This window comes from Bison bison, unplaced genomic scaffold, assembly GCF_000754665.1.
Source record: "Bison bison bison isolate TAMUID 2011002044 unplaced genomic scaffold, Bison_UMD1.0 scf7180017864456, whole genome shotgun sequence".
In the NCBI taxonomy this organism is placed as follows: Eukaryota; Metazoa; Chordata; class Mammalia; order Artiodactyla; family Bovidae; genus Bison; species Bison bison.
The window spans coordinates 27,047,947-27,063,873 of record NW_011495018.1 but is presented as its reverse complement, the minus strand read 5'-3'; the positions used below and the strand labels follow the sequence as shown (position 1 = coordinate 27,063,873).

Here is a 15,927-nt window from a genome sequence, read left to right as displayed (position 1 = left end):
GAGCGACTTCACTTTCACTTTTCATTTTCATGCATTGGAGAAGGAAATGGCAACCCACTCCAGTGTTCTTGCCTGGAGAATCCCAGGGACGGGGGAGCCTGGTGGGCTGCCATCTATGGGGTCGCACAGAGTCGGACATGACTGAAGCGACTTAGCAGCAGCAGCAGCAACTTGCAATTGGAAGATCTTTATACAATAAGTCTTTGGTTTCTTTTTTTTTCCTCAATGTGGGGTCTTACAGATATGTTATTGGGGGCCCTCCAGATTTTTATTTCCTTTCAAAAGGAAAAAGGAATCTGGGTGTTATTTGAGAAACACTGGTGGGACTGTTCTTGGAATTCCTGTGATGGAGAGGGCTCTTTAGGACAGGGTGCCCCCTGCTAGGGGAGTCGGTGTGTCTGATGTGTGTGTATGTGGGGCGGTGGTATTTGTGGGGATATGTGTAGTGTGTGTATAAGTGCGTGTGTCTTCAGAAACAAGTGTGGCTGTGTTTCTTCTTTCTGGATGGAGAGCACACCCTCCTGTGAGGTCTCCTTCAGAAGGAAGACACTGGGTGCGTGGCCCACTTTCCTGTCAGGACTGGGAGGCCATTGTTCCCTCGTGTCTCTCAGAGCTGTGGTGCCCTCTCCACCCTTGAGAGACCTGACCCTCTTCTACCAAATGACAGAGGTCTTCTGTGGGATCTGGATGACAGGCCTTTCTGGTCTGTCTCTGGCAGAGAGAGACAGAGCAACGTGGCACTTCTGTGGGCTCTACTCTGGTGACTTTGTAGAGTCACACAGCCCTGAGGGGCTGAAAAGAGAATGGAAAAAAAGGGGGGGAGACTCTGAAAAATGGCACCGGAACCACTGGCTAACCATTTAGGAAAATGCAGGTGAATTTCTTCACCATCAGAGGCAAGGGAAGGCCGTTGTGAACAGAACACAGAATTCGGTAGTTGTGAAGGAGAAGATGGTTAAAGTGCGCCCCACAACTTCTGTGAGCAAAATGCCAATCAGCAAAGTAAAAATAACAAAAAGCTGAAAAAATGAATTTTTTCACAAGCTGCACAAAGCCCTATGTCCTTAATTTGTATATGCAGAGGAATCATATAATCAATAAAAAAAGGTGAACAAACCTATGAAAAAATGGGCAAAAGATGTGAACACGCTATTCACAGAAAACGAAAGACAAGTGGCCCCAAATCCTGTGAAGATTCTAGTCCTTACTCATAATTAAATATGAATCTGAACATCCAGGTGTCTTTTCAAATTTACCAAGTTGTTAGAAACTAAAAGATTGGTAATACCCAATGTCAGTTCTGATGATGGGAAAATGGCAGCCTTAGGGTCACCGCTGTGCACTTGGTGAGGCCTTCTATGGGACTTGCGCTTACTTAAACATGGCCACAGGCCAACCCTATCGTGACACCGTGGCCTATTGATACCTCGTGAAAACTTTCTGCGCACATTGGATCACCAGTGAGAAGCTGTGCAGAGCCCAGCTTGATCTTCATTTCCAAGCTGCCACCTATCTCTGCCTTCTAGGCAGCATCCGAGAACATGTGGCCCTTCATCGAGAATTTCATGCCAAGGGGTCTTAGCCGGATGAGGTGTCTAACCAGTGCCCCCCTGCAGTGGAAGTACAGACTCTTAACCGCCAGACCACTATGGAATTACTCCAGAATTTGTTTTTTTTAACCTGTATTTAAATGAACAGAAATGATATTTATAAAATTTGTTATTAGGTAGGGCCACCCAAGACAGATGGTTCATGGTGGAGAGTTCTGACAAAACATGGTCCACTGGAGAAGAGAATGACAAACCACTTCAGTATTCTTGCCTTGAGAATCCCATGAATTAGTATGAAAAGGCAAAAAGATATGACACTGAAAGATGAACTCCCCAGGTCAGTAGGTGCCCAATATGCCACTGGAGAAGAGTGGAGAAATAACTCCAGAAAGAATGGAGAGATGGAGCCAAAGTGAAAACAATGCTCAGTTGTGGATGTGACTCATGATGGAAGTAAAAGTCCGATGCTGTAAAGAACAATGTTGCACAGGAACCTGGAGTGTTAGGTCCACGAATCAAGGTAAATTGGAAGTGGTCAAATGGGAGATGGCAAGAGTGAACATTGACATTTTAGGAATCAATGAACTAAAATGGACTGGAATGGGCAAATTTAATTCACATGAGCATTATATCTACTACTGTGGGCAAGAATTCCTTAGAAGAAATGGAGTAGCCCTCATAGTCAACAAAAGAGTCCAAAATGCAGTACTTGGGTGCAGTCTCAAAAATGACAGAATGATCTCCGTTCATTTCCAAGGCAAGCCATTCAATATCACAGTAATCCAAATCTATGCCCCAACCACTAATGCCAAAGAAGCTGAATGGTTCTATGATGACCTACAAGACCTTCTAGAACTAACACTAAAAAAAGATGTCCTTTTCACCATAGGGGACTGGAATGCAAAAGTAGGAAGTCAAGAGATACCTGGAGTAACAGGCAAGTTTGGCCTTGGAATACAAAATGAAGCAGGGCAAAGACTAACAGAGTTTTGCCAAGAGAACGCACTGGTCATAGCAAACACCCTCTTCCAACAACACAAGAGACAACTCAACACATGGACATCACCAGATGGTCAACACCAAAATCAGATTGATTTTATTCTTTGCAGCCAAAGATGAAGAAGCTCTATACAGTCAGCAAAAATAAGACCAGGAGCAGACTGTGGCTCAGATCATGAACTCCTTATTGCCAAATTCAGACTTAAATTGAAGAAAGCAGGGAAAACCACTAGACCATTCAGGTATGACCTAAATCAAATCCCTTAAGATTATACAGTGAAAGTGACAAATGGGTTCAAGGGATTAGATATGATAGAGTTCCTGAAGGACTATGGACGGAGGTTTGTGACATTGTACAGGAGGCATGATCAAGACCATCCCCAAGAAAATGGAATGCAAAAAGGCAAAATGGTTGTCTGAGGAGGCCTTACAAATAACTGAGAAAAGAAGAGAAGCTAAAGGCAAAGGAGAAAATGAAAGATATACCCATCTGAATGCAGAGTTCCAAAGAATAGCAAGGAGAGATAAGAAAGCATTCCTAAGTGTGCAATGCAAAGAAATTGAGAAAAACAAAATAAAATGGGAACTTCTAGAGATCTCTTCAAGAAAATTAGAGATACCAAGGGAACAATTCACGCAAAGGTAGGCACAATAAAGGGCAGAAACGGTATGGACCTAACAGAAGCAAAATATTGAGGTGGCAAGAATATACAGAACTATACGAAAAAGATCTTCAGGACACAGATAACCACGATGGTGTGATCACTGACCTAGAGCCAGACATCCTGGAATGCGAAGTCAAGTGGGCCTTAGAAAGCAACACTATGAACAAAGCTAGTGGAGGTGATGGAATTCCAGTTGAGCTATTTCAAACCCTAAAAGATGTTACTGTTAAAGTGCTGCACTCAATATACCAGCAAATTTGGAAAACTCAGCAATGGCCACAGGACTGGAAAAGGTCAGTTTTCATTCCAGTCCCAAAGAAAGGCAAAGAATGTTCAAACTACTGCACAGTTGCACTCATCTCACACACACAAAATTCTCCAAGCTAGGCTTCAACAGTATGTGAACCTCGAACTTCCAGATGTTCAAGCTGGATTTAGAAAAGGCAGAGAAACCAGATCAAATTGCCAACATCCATTGGATCATAGAAAAAGCAAGAGAGTTCCAGAAAAACATCTACTTATGTTTTATTGACTGTACCAAAGCCTTTGACTGTGTGGATCACAATAAACTGTGGAAAATTCCTCAAGAGATGGGAATACCAGACCACCTTGCCTGCCTCCTGAGAAATCTGCATGCAGGTTAAGAAACTACAGTTAGAACTGGATAAGATCTTAACTGGAACAACGGACTGGTTCCAAACTGGGAAAGGAGTACATCAAGGCTGTATATTGTCACCCTGCTTATTTAACTTATATGCAGAGTACATCATGAGAAACACTGGGCTGGAAGAAACACAAGCTGGAATCAAGATTGCCAGGAGAAATATCAATAACCTCAGATATGTAGATGACACCACCCTTAAGGCAGAAAGTGAAGAGGAACTGAAGAGCCTCTTGATGAAAGTGAAAGAGGAGAGTAAAAAGCTGAGTGCTGAAGAATTGATGCTTTTGAACTGTCATATTGGAAAACACTTTTGAGAGTCCCCTGGACAGAAAGGAGATCAAACCAGTCAATCCTAAAGGAAATCAGTACTGAATATTCATTGGAAGGACTGATGCTAAAGCTGAAACTCCAATACTTTGGCCATCTGATGGGATGGGAAGAACTGACTCATTTGAAAATACCCTGATGCTGGGAAAGATTGAAGGTAGGAGGATAAGGGGATGACAGAGGATGAGATAGTTGGATGATATCACTGACTCAATGGACATGAGTTTGAGCAAGCTCCGGGAGTCGGTGATGGACAGGGAAGCCTGGTGTGCTGCAGTCCATGAGGTTGCAAAGAGTTGGACACTACTGAGCGACTGAAATGAACTGAATGTCAATGAGGGCTTAGGGAAGCAGTCACTTTCATACACTTATGGCTGGAGTACAAATTTGTATGAATTTTCCTAGAACAACTTGGCAATATATTTAAAGCAAAAATTTAAATATACATGCCCTTTTTATATTTTAAATATACATACCCTTTGACCTAAGAATTACATAGGTCTGTATTTGCTCTATTGATAGGTTTGCCAAGATAGACAAAGATAAACAAACAATATAAAACAAAGATAAACAATAGCCAAGATAAACAAACAAGAATGTTCATTACAGCTTCATTTTAATAGCAATGCAATTGGAAAGATCCTGAATTTCATCAACAGGGGATATTTAATAATTTTTAAAATAAATTATGGTACAGCCATAAAATGGGATCTATACAGCCATTAAAAGAATGAATCAAATCTATGTGTGTTTATATGAAAAGACCTCTAATAGATTCTGATAAGCATTTAAAAAAATATTTGGGTATACTGTACATGGTATAATCTTTCTGAATAAAAATGATATAAATATGTAAAAGTTTTGGTATTGTGCATACACTTTTTGCTGGAAGGGTATATAAAATATGTAGACAGTTAATACTATTGGTTGCTAGCACAGGGGGCACTTTTTCCCCTCTGTTTTATACCTTTTTGTGCTGTTTGATGTTTCAAACAATGTGTACATAAAAACTTTATTTAAAAAAATCAACAGAACTATTCTGGGCAGTAAATTTATGGATTTAAAAAATTGTTTCCATATGTAAATAAATGTGCTTAGTCACTCAGTCGTGTCTGACTTTTTGCGACCCCATGGACTTATAGCCTGGCAGGGTTCTCTGCCCATGGGGATTCTGCAGGCAAGAATACTGGAGTGGGTTGCCATGTTTTCCTCCAGGGGATCTTCCCAATCCAGGAATCAAACCCAGGTCTCCTGCATTGCAAGCAGATTCTTTACTATCTTAGCCACCAGGGAAGCCCATGTAAATAAATATTACTTAAAAAAAATAGGATTGAAATATATGACTGACACAAAACAAAATAACCAAGTTGAAACCTTAACATTCTTCCACACTTTAATTTTTGGTTCTCACCCTATAGGTTACAGAATGTGAAAAATTTCATTCATTCACAATACATTTCTAACTCCTTTTCTCAGAAGAAGAAACAGTTGAGCCTGGTTTTATAATATTTTCACCTTTTTCTTTTAAACATGACTGACGGTCTATAAAAATGGACTTTCTGACCAAAGTGAAATGAAGTGTTCCCAGATCCTCTGAGGGGGGCTGGTTTTCTGGTGTGGAGGTCCTGCTGGTGGTGGCATCAGACATGGGGATGCTGGGCCAAATGCACAGACTGGGGGTGCAAAAACAGGTGAGTTGCTCTCTGGGGAGGGGGGCACACATCCAGCTGGATTTTCCGAATTCTATTCTTACTCCATAAACACCAAAGACAGTACCTCTGGGCACCTGCCTTTTCCCTGTTGCAGTGCTCACAAACTCATGAGACTTCTCAGACGTGTTTGGGACAGCCCTGGGCCAGGAGTGGCAAGCCCCAGGTCTGAGAGTAATTGGGCGCAATGGCCTCACCCTCAAGCTCTGGCCACATAACAACAGCTGCCCACTGGACATATGCAGTGCCCACAGCCAGGTGCTGTGCTGTGCTGGGCACACACAGGTGCCCACGTCAGGTACCAGACACAGGCAGTGGGGCAGCTCAGTGTGAGCTGAGGTGCTCTGAGGAGGACCTCCAGTTGCCTTAAGTTTGGGGAGATTCGCTCAAGTCCTGGGACAGTGTCTGCTGGAGATCCAGTCTCAGAATGAAAGATGACAAAGTGGCCTCAGGGAAGCAAATGTGCCCAGAGGGTAACCTCTGGGTGGCTAAAGAGCAGAACTAATTTCTTCATTGACATATTTTTATTATAATGAAGTAGTTAATGGAAGCTATCAGGATGTATTTGCTCCCCAAATTCTCCTTCCGCTTTGAAAGAGGAAATCAAGCAACCTGTAAACATTTAAAAGATGTGTTGATTGGCTTGAGGTCCCCCTCCTCAAAAGCCTGACAGAGACAAAGCGGATTTTAATGGAGGTCTAGCGCCACCTCCTGGTGGCCTGAGAGAAACGGAGAGGGACGACTGGGAAGAGAAGATGGGACACGCAAGGCTGCTCACCCCACTGAGAGAAAACGTTCCACAGGCTGCTCTGGGTGGGAAGAGAGGAAGCTTTCCAAAGTCTGAGGCGCCTTTGGGTGAAGGGTGAAGGAAGGTCGGAACAAGCGAGCGCCTCTGGCACCTCTCTTGGGAAAGGAGGATAGAAGTGAGAGGCTACCCAGGCAGCAGTAATGGAGAAACGTCTGTTTCCTGTTCTGCATCTGGAGATGCAGGGCCTTTGAACTGACTGAAGGCTTCTGACTTAGTGGAGGTGTGTCTCCCGGCCCTGAAAGTGTCTTCCAACTTTTACCATGAAGGAGTTTTAAATTTGTATAGAGTCTTACTTATCAGACTTTTCTTTTATGATGCTTGGATCATTGTAACATTCTTAGAAAAGATTTCTTGCCAGATAAAGTCATTCCTGGCTTCCCTGGTGGCTCAGACAGTAAAGATGCTGCCTGTAAAGTGGGAGACGTGGGTTCAATCCCTGGGTTGGGAAGATGCCCTAGAGAAGGAAATGGCAACCCACTCAAGTATTCTTGCCTGGAGAATCCCGTGGATAGAGGGGCCTGGTGGGTTATGGTCCATGGGGTCACAAACGGTCGGACACAACTGAGTGACTAACACAAGGTCATTTAAAATATCTCTGTAGGGAAAAGAAAATGCCGGGATATTACATCCACTTGGAGCTTTTCTTTGAGTTCAGTTTTGTTATTTTTAAATCTGTTTTGTGTTGATTAGTGGCCATGTGCTTCCTAACTTCTGGAGAGCTGAGCCAAAGCCCTGGGGAGTTTTAGGAGTCTCATCTGTAGGAGGGGGCTAGTTAGGGAACTCAAGGGAGGACACCTCCCTGGCGACAGGTGTCTTCCTCAAGCTGGCACCTAAAGGAATCCCACTCTGGGGCAGGGATTCGGACTCAGACTATCCTAGGACTGAACCTCAGTGCTTCACTTATCAGCTCCTAGTCAAGTATCTTAACTTTCCTAAGCTTCAGGATTTTCATCTTTAAAATGGGGACACTGTTGCTGCTGCTGCTAAATAATAATACCTACTTCACAGGGTTATTACCAGGCTCAAATGAATTAATACAGATGAAATGCTTAGACCAAGACCTTGTATATGTGACTATGTGCTCCATAAATATCTCCTGTAGGGACATCCCTGCTGGTCCAGTGGTTAAGAATCTGCCTGCCATTATAGGGCACATCCCTGGTCCAGGAAGATTCCACATGCCCTGGGGCAACTAAGCCCACAGGCCACAACTACTGAGCCTGTGCGCCTAGAGCCCATGTTCTGCAACAAGAGAAGCCATTGCAACAGAAGCCAGCACACTGCAACAGAGACTAGCTCCGGTTCACCACAGCTAAAGAGAGCCCACACTCAGCAACGAAGAGCCCGTGCAGCCACAAACAAACAAACAAATATCATCTGTCAGTATTACCTGAGCCAGGGACCCTGGGATGAGTCTAGGGATGCTGGACTCCTTTGAAATCACTAAACAAGTTTCCCAGGTAGGGAGACGTGTGGTCCTCTTTCTGGCATTGCACGTTTTTCTTTCTGCTTCTTGCAGGAATCTCCACCTGTCCTTTTGTGTGTGTTAGTCGCTCAGCCATGTCTGACTCTTTGCGACCCCATGGACTGTAGGCCACCAGGCTCCTTGGTCCATGGAGTTTTCCAGGCAAGAATACTGGAGTTGGTAGCCATTCCCTTCTCCAGGGATCGAATCCAGGTCTCCCGCATTGCAGGCAGATTCTTTACCATCTGAGCCACGAGGGAAGCCCTTTTAGATCCAGTCTTAAGAATGCTTGGCCTCAGGCCTGGATTTTATCCATAGGCACTGTAAGTCCAGGACTTAGGTCTAAGGGTCTACATAAGACTGGAAAAAAAATCCAGTGGCTCCAAATTATGAAAGGAAAACTTCAAAATCAAAATTAAAAAATGTTTACTTAAATGTCTATAAAACAACATCGTGTCAACCTCATTAATCATTAAACGAGTACTCATAAATATTTCATTATATATGAAGGTTCCTCTGTGTCTTTTCATAGCTTGATAGCTCATTTCTTTTTAGCATTGAATAATATTCCATGTCTGGAAGTACCACAGTTTGTTCATTCATCTACTGAAGGACGTTTTGCTGCCTCCAAGTTTTGGCAATTATGAACAAAATGGTTAAAAACATGCACACGCGGGTTTTTTGTGGACATAAGTTCTCAATCCCTTTGAGTAAGTATGCAGGAATACAGCTGCTGGATAATATGCTAAGAGAACGGTTAGTTTTGTAAGAAACCACCAAACTGTCTTCCAAGGAGGCTGTACTATTTTGTATTCCCACCAGCAATGAATGAGAGTTCCCAGCGTCCTGCTTGGTGTTGCCAGTGTTCTGGATTCTGGCCACTCTAATAGTTCTGCAGTGGCATCATCGTTTTGATTTACGTTTTCCTGATGACATAAGATATGGACCGTCTTCAGATGCTTATTTGCCATTTTCTTTGGTGAAGTGTCTGTTCAGGTCTTTGGATCATTTTAAAAATGCAGTTGTTTTCTTACTGTGGAGTTTGAAGTATTTTTTGTGTATTTTGGATAACGGTCCTATCTCAGATATGTCTTTTGCAAATATTTTCTCCCAGTGTGTGGTTTGTCTTTTTATTCCCTTGACAGAGTCTTTTGGAGAGCAGAAGATTTAATTTTAATGAATCAAGCTTTTCAATTATTTCTTTTAAAAACCTTTTTATTTTATATTGGAGTAGAGTTGATTAACAATGTTGTGGTAGTTTCAGGTATAACATGAAGTGACTCAGTTATGTATATACATGTATATACTTCTAATCCAGTTCTTTTCCCATTTAGGTTGTCACTAAATAGAACAAAGTCTCCTGTGCTAACAGTAGCAGTAAATTGTCACTACATTGAACAAAGTTCCCCGTGCTAACAGGAGGTCCTTGTTGGTTATCCATTTTAAATAAAACAGTGTGTACAAGTCAGTCTCAAACTCCCTAACTGTCCTTTCCCCCAGTCCTTTCCCCCTGGTATTACCAGTTCTTTCTTTCTTGGTTCATACATTTGTCATCTTTGCAAAAATCATTATCAAAGCTAAGGTCGTCTAGATTTCTCCTATGTTATCTTCTAGGAGTTTTATAGCTTTGCATTTAACATATAGGTCTGTGATCCATTTTGATTTAATTTTTGTGGGTAGGGGTGTAAGGCCCATGTCTAGATTTACCCTTTTGCATGTGGATGTCCAGTCGTTCATGTAACCATTTGTTGAGAAGATTACCTTTGCTCCATTATATTCCTTTGCTCCTTCATCAAAGATTACTTGACTGTGTTTGTGTGAATCCATTTCTGGGCTCTTTATTCAGTTTCATTTATCTATTTGTCTATTTTTTCACTAGTACCATACTGTCTTAATTACTGCAGCTTCATAGTAAATTTTGAAGTTGGCTAATGTCAGTCCTCCAACTTTGCTCTTCTTCAATATACTGTTCATTATTCTGGGTCTTTTACCTCTCCACGGACACTTGAGAATCAGTTTGTTAACATCTACAAAATAACTTGCTGGGATTTTCCCTGGGATGTAGTGAATCTATAGTTCAAGTTGGGAAGAACGGACATCTTGACAATATGGAGACCTACTAGTGTGTTCAGCCCTAAACTTGGCCCTGGGAGGTAGGAAACTATACTGGAGTTAAAGAAAGCATAGGACAGGCTCCCTCATGGTGTTGGCAAGGAAACTGTACCCCACACAATGCTAGATGTACAGAGAGTGCTCAAAAGGGTCGCTGGGGCAATGAACGAAGCTGAATCCCGAAGCGCCTGGAAACAGGGCAGTAAGGTGCCCATTGCATGCTAAGATGGTTAGCACAGACTCCGGTCCTTCAGAGGAAAGACCTGGCCTCGAGGAAAACTTTGTGGCAAAGGTGCTGTAGAGAAGGGAGCCAGCCAGAAAGGCTGGTCTGGGCAAGGCTCTTGGGCTTACTGAGTGGCTGTATTGATAGGTTAATTCACTGACATTGATTCATTGATTTGTCAAATATTTATCAAGAATCTACTATGGTTCAGGCACTCAGGGATCTCCCATCTAACACGTCCAGCCACCCCCTGCAGTTCAGGCAGGACCACTTCTGTGTGTTTTCGGATGGTGGTCTGATGATGTTAACTATGGGCTGGGCCTCAGAGCTGCCATGTATCCTAGCCAGGGATGGCTAAGGCTGTTTCCTGTTTAAAGGCTAGCTTCTCAGCAGGGAGGGCGATGTCAGCTGTTGAAGTTTAAGGGAGCCCTGGCTCAGCCTAGATGAACTCCATCTTGTCTGCCCGGTGGGGGACCATCCTGTGGCTTGCTCTGGGCTCAGTCTCTAGGGGTTCAGGGAAGGAAGAAAGGAAGCTTTCCGTCAAATATTTTATTATTTTATCAACATGGAGACTCTTGAAGACTTGAACTGATCTGGGAGATGTGGAGAGTGAGAAAGGAGGGGAAGAGAGAGGTGAACCAGCAGGAGACTGAGCAAGGAGCAGCAAGGGCAGAGAGATGGCAGGACAAGGGTGGAACAGGGAAGAGGGGGAAGAAGCGAGAAAGACAAGAGGAGGGAGGGAGAGAGAGGAAGAAGGAGCAAGAGAATGGAGCTGGTCAGAAGGGAGAGAAGCAAGGGAGAGAAGGGGCGATGGGGGCCAGAGCTGCTGCTGAAACTGTCCCTGGGTCCCCGCCTTGGGTCCCCCCCTTCTCCTGTGCATTGGTGTGAGCGCTCACAGCATCCACACGGACACACGTGTACACGCAGCCAAACACATATGCACTGACACCCACCCCCTTGGGCAGAGCTTTCAGAATCTACACTGCTGGGGAGGCGGGGTTGCCACGGTGACAGGTGCTGGAGCACCACCTTATGGGTATTAATAGCTTCCATTGAAGCCACCAAAACAGTGACTTCATCCAGACCTTCTTCCTGGCAGCCTCCTTCTCCCTCCTCGCTTTGTAATTGGGGCTGGGAAGGGCCCCCGGGTCCTCGGAGGCCACTTCCCTGCCTCCTGGCAGCCTCTTTGGTGAAGGATGCTTGAAGTCTCAGGGATTCCACCCAACGTCCAGGGGAAGAAACGTGCTGTGGTTCTTTGCTCCTCTGAGCTGGGTCCAACCACCACCCCTGCCAGGAAAGGGTTTCTGAGGCACAGGTCCCCCGGAGGGGTCACCCTCAGCTGCTCTGGGTCCCGTGCAGCCACACCCACCTCCTCTAGGTCCCTGCCTGAGACCTACAGTGAGTTGACAGTGGTGTTCCCCCCCGCCCGCCACCATAGCACAGAGCTCCTTGGGAAAACTAGGGCCAGTCTAGGGAGATGACATAAGGCGGCGGTCCCCAACCTTTTTGGCACCAGGGACTGGGTTTGTGGAAGACAATTTTTTCACAGATAGGGTGGGGGAATGATTCAAGCACTTTACACTTATTGTGCACTTTATTATTATTACATTGTGATATAGAATGAAATAATTATACAATTCACCATAATGCAAAATCAGTGGGAGCCCTAAGCTTGTTTTTCTGCAGCTAAATGATCCCATCTGGGGGTGATGGGAGACAGTGAGAGTAGGGTTTGTGCTCCTCTGGGAATCTAATGCTGCTGCTGATCTGACAGGAGGCGGAGCTCAGGCAGTACTGTGAGGAAGCCCTGTGGTAAAAACAGATGAGGCTTCGATCACTCACTCACCACTTGCTCACCCACCACCCACTTCCTGCCATGCGGCCTGGTTCCTAACAAGCCATGGACTGGTACTGGTCCGTGGCCCACTGGTTGGGGACCCATGACATAGGGTACAAGATTTCAGAGGCATCACACTCAAGCCTGAGCAAGAGCAGGGTGGCTGTTCATTGCATGGTTCTAAGGGCGAGTGCCTCCTTACATTTCATCACACAGGGACGCCTCGCTCATCTCACCCTAATCTCAGCCTCGTGGATGCTCTCATTATCTTCTCAGCCTCTGAGATCAGGGGATGTTTCTGTCCTACCTTCAGTTCCCTGCCTCAGTCCCTAATGCCTCTGGCCCTCCTGTGCAGCTCCCTGGGGTCAGGTTGTCCTGAGCAGCAGAGCCTTGGACCCCTCAGGCAGGCACCGGTGTCTGGTCCCCTTGTCTCCCCTTCCCTGTGACCTTCTCCATTTCTCCCCTGCTTGGCCCAGAGCCCCAGGTTTAGACCACATGGGACCCATGACATCCCTGCCTCCCTACCATGGGGCTTCACCAGCCCCTATCCCTTCTATGTCCCAGCCCATCCCCCTAAGGAAGGGAAGGAGACGACAAGCTCCTGTCGGTAAATCCTACCAAGGGCTTGCACTTTGCACACCCTCCAGGGGAACTAGTCTCGTCTATACAGAGTCTTCAGATTTATTCTGATGCCAGCAGCAGCCTAGAGTGACCTCATTCCAGCAGGCTTCAGTGGGTATATGAGTGTGTGAGAGTGTGGATATTTGTGTAGAAGTGAGTGTGTGAGAGAGAGTAAAAGTGTGTGTGCAAACGGATGAGTGTGCTGCCATTCAGAGCCCATGAATTTCTGATGCATGAGTCATCAGCTGGCGTGAGCCTCGGGGAGATACACCCATAAAAAGACAGCACCCCTGACCTGCCACGTCCATTCTGCAGCTGGCTGGGCACGTGATCCTGGGCATCTAATAGGCGGGGGGAGGAGAAGGGAGCTGTCTTTCCCTCCAGACCCCAGAGAGCAGCTGTCAAGGATATTTCTAGCTCGCCTGGAGTCCCAGACATTTAAGGATGTGATGCCTGCAATGGGGTGGGGGTGGAGGGCAGGAGAGGGGAAAAAGGGATGGTTCAGAGGCTTTCCTCCCACGCCTCTTGGTGGAATTCGCCTGGCAGCCAGGGGGATTCGTCCATTTCACAAGCAGTGTTGGACAGTCTGTCATGTACCAGGCACTCTCTTGGAGACTGGTGACATCATGGTGGATGGAGTTGACCTGCTGCTCCACTCACCTTGCGGGGAGGTAGACCATAAACCAGGGGGGAAAGTCTACTTTCAAATTAATTCCAGAAGATAACACAGAGTAATGGTATGGAGCATAACTGAGAGTTGGGGGGGTTCTCTGGCTGGGCTGGTCAGAGAAGGTCAGGAGGTGATACATGAACTGTGCCTGAATAATGAAGAGCTGTCACATGGAGACTTGCGGAAAGAACCACCCAGAAGAGGATGGATGGCATGCCCGAAGCCAGCCCGTGTCCTTGCTGGATTCTGGATCAGAGTTGTTGAAACCAGTCAGGGAGCTAGAGGTGGCGGAAAAGGAAGGCAGATTCCCTCTCCCAGCAGGACCTTGGCTCCTCTTCTAGCCCTGACCAGACAGGGAGAAGGACAGTACTGTAAACTACATGGGAAAATGATCTGAAAAAGAATGGACATATGTATATGTATAACTGAATCACTATGCTATACACTTGAAACTAACACAACATTGTAAATGAATTATACTCCAAAAAAAAAAAAAGACAGGGACAAGAAGATGCCCCCCTGTCCAAGTAGGAGATGACTCCCTTCCCTTCCTGCAGGTCCTAGTATCAGTGCTGAGCTTCAGGATGGATGAGTCATTTGAACAGGTGACTTGCTGAAGGCCCTTTCCTCCAGGAAGCTTTCTTTGACTGCTGCAAGCCACAGAGGCCCCCCACCTCTTGGAGCTGACAGAACCACTCAGTTCAGAGTTGGTGGTTCTCTGACAGTTTGTTCCTGAGATTTGTCCCTGAGGCTTGGCCCTCCATCCAGTCTTCTAGGTCCAGTCTGTGTTCATCTAAAGGCTCCCCAAGCCTTTTTGTGTCCAGCAACTGAACAGCCTGGGGTTCTTGATCTGAGCCTTTGTCCCAGTGTCCCTTGGAGCTGACAGAGAGCAAAGGGTCAGGTGCTGGGTGGTTTTTTTTTCTTTTTTTTTAATGGACAAGTTATTTAATTAGGTTCTTTGTAAGAAGTTCAGAACACTACTTTGTGAGGATAAATTCCATTTGTGAGAGCAAACACAGAGCGCAGGTAGCCCTGGAGCTGAGGGACAGCTTTGATTCTTTGCAGAATTTATGAGTCCACGGCTTTCTGATCAACCTTGCACTGCTCTGTGATCTCCTAGTTCTCTCTGTGTTGAAGATCTCAGCCTTCTGGTGTCTGGGCTTATGCAGCTTCTTCTTCCTGAAGTAAGCTCAGTGAGATGTTCTGGGATTTTCACACCAGTGATGTCGATTTTGGTGGAGGTGGCAGTGACAAATTTCTGGTGTGTTCTACGCAGAGGAACTCAATTGAGGGACAGAAGCCCAGTCACAAGTAACAAGCCACTGTCCAGATGCTTCAGGAAAATGACCCTCTTTCCTGTGTGGTGCCCTGTGAGGATGATAAGAATAGTCCTGGGAGAGATGCCGCTGGCACGCAGCTTTTTCACAAGCTTACTGAAGGGTTTTCTGCCGTGACTCAACAGCTTCTGAGGCACATCTTCAGTAGGGTAATACCTAGGCGTTTTGTGAAGTCTTACCACTCAGGTACCACCATTCTTGTTGCCACCAACTGGTTTTGTGACAGTAGCAAGAACTCGAACCTTTTTTTTTTTTCCTACCTTGGATTTAGCTGCTGAACACTGTCTCTTGTACAAGGCCTTCCTGGAGTATGTAGCTGATCGGAATATCTGCCAACTCCTCTGACCAGGACAGGGTTTCAGCTGCAGTGGGGCTTCCCCTTCTTAACCTTCTTCACCTTTTTAGCCTTGTCGCCAGCATCAGCCTTCTTGGTTTCAGGTTTTTTCTCCTTAGCATTCGGCTTCTCAGCCTTTTCAACCGCCATCTTGCAAGACAGGAAAGAGTGGGTGGGACTCTTAATCTCACTTCATTTATTCAGTCATCATCCACTTAAAAAAAAAAAGTATATATATATATATTTTTTTTTTTTCTGGAGCTTTTATTGTATGCCAGGCACTGTACCTGCTACTAGAGAAATCGGAAATAAGAGTTACTTCGTCCCGGGCCTGGTATCCAGGGAGCTCACCGTTCTTACTGTATGGTTTCCCTTGTTTTCAAGACCAAGCGCCACTGTTGGTGAGGGGAATAAACCCAACCCTTGGAGCCCCAGTCTCTGTCTGATATTTGACCCCTATCTGCTCCCCCGCCAGGCCAAGAAGGGCTAGTGTTGGCCGGAACGTCGCGCACCCGGCGCCACATCTGGCTGAGCGGGCGCGCGCGAGTCACTAAGACGCTCATTCACCGGCGCAGCTGTCACCATAACAACCGGAGCGAGGGAATC

At 45.6% G+C, this 15,927-nt stretch overlaps 1 pseudogene; it reads right to left on the bottom strand.

Annotated features, from left to right (window-relative positions):
- Positions 1 to 14,619: 14,619 nt before the first annotated feature.
- The window catches only part of LOC105002651, a 1,911-nt pseudogene continuing 603 nt past the window's right edge, over positions 14,620 to 15,927 (bottom strand).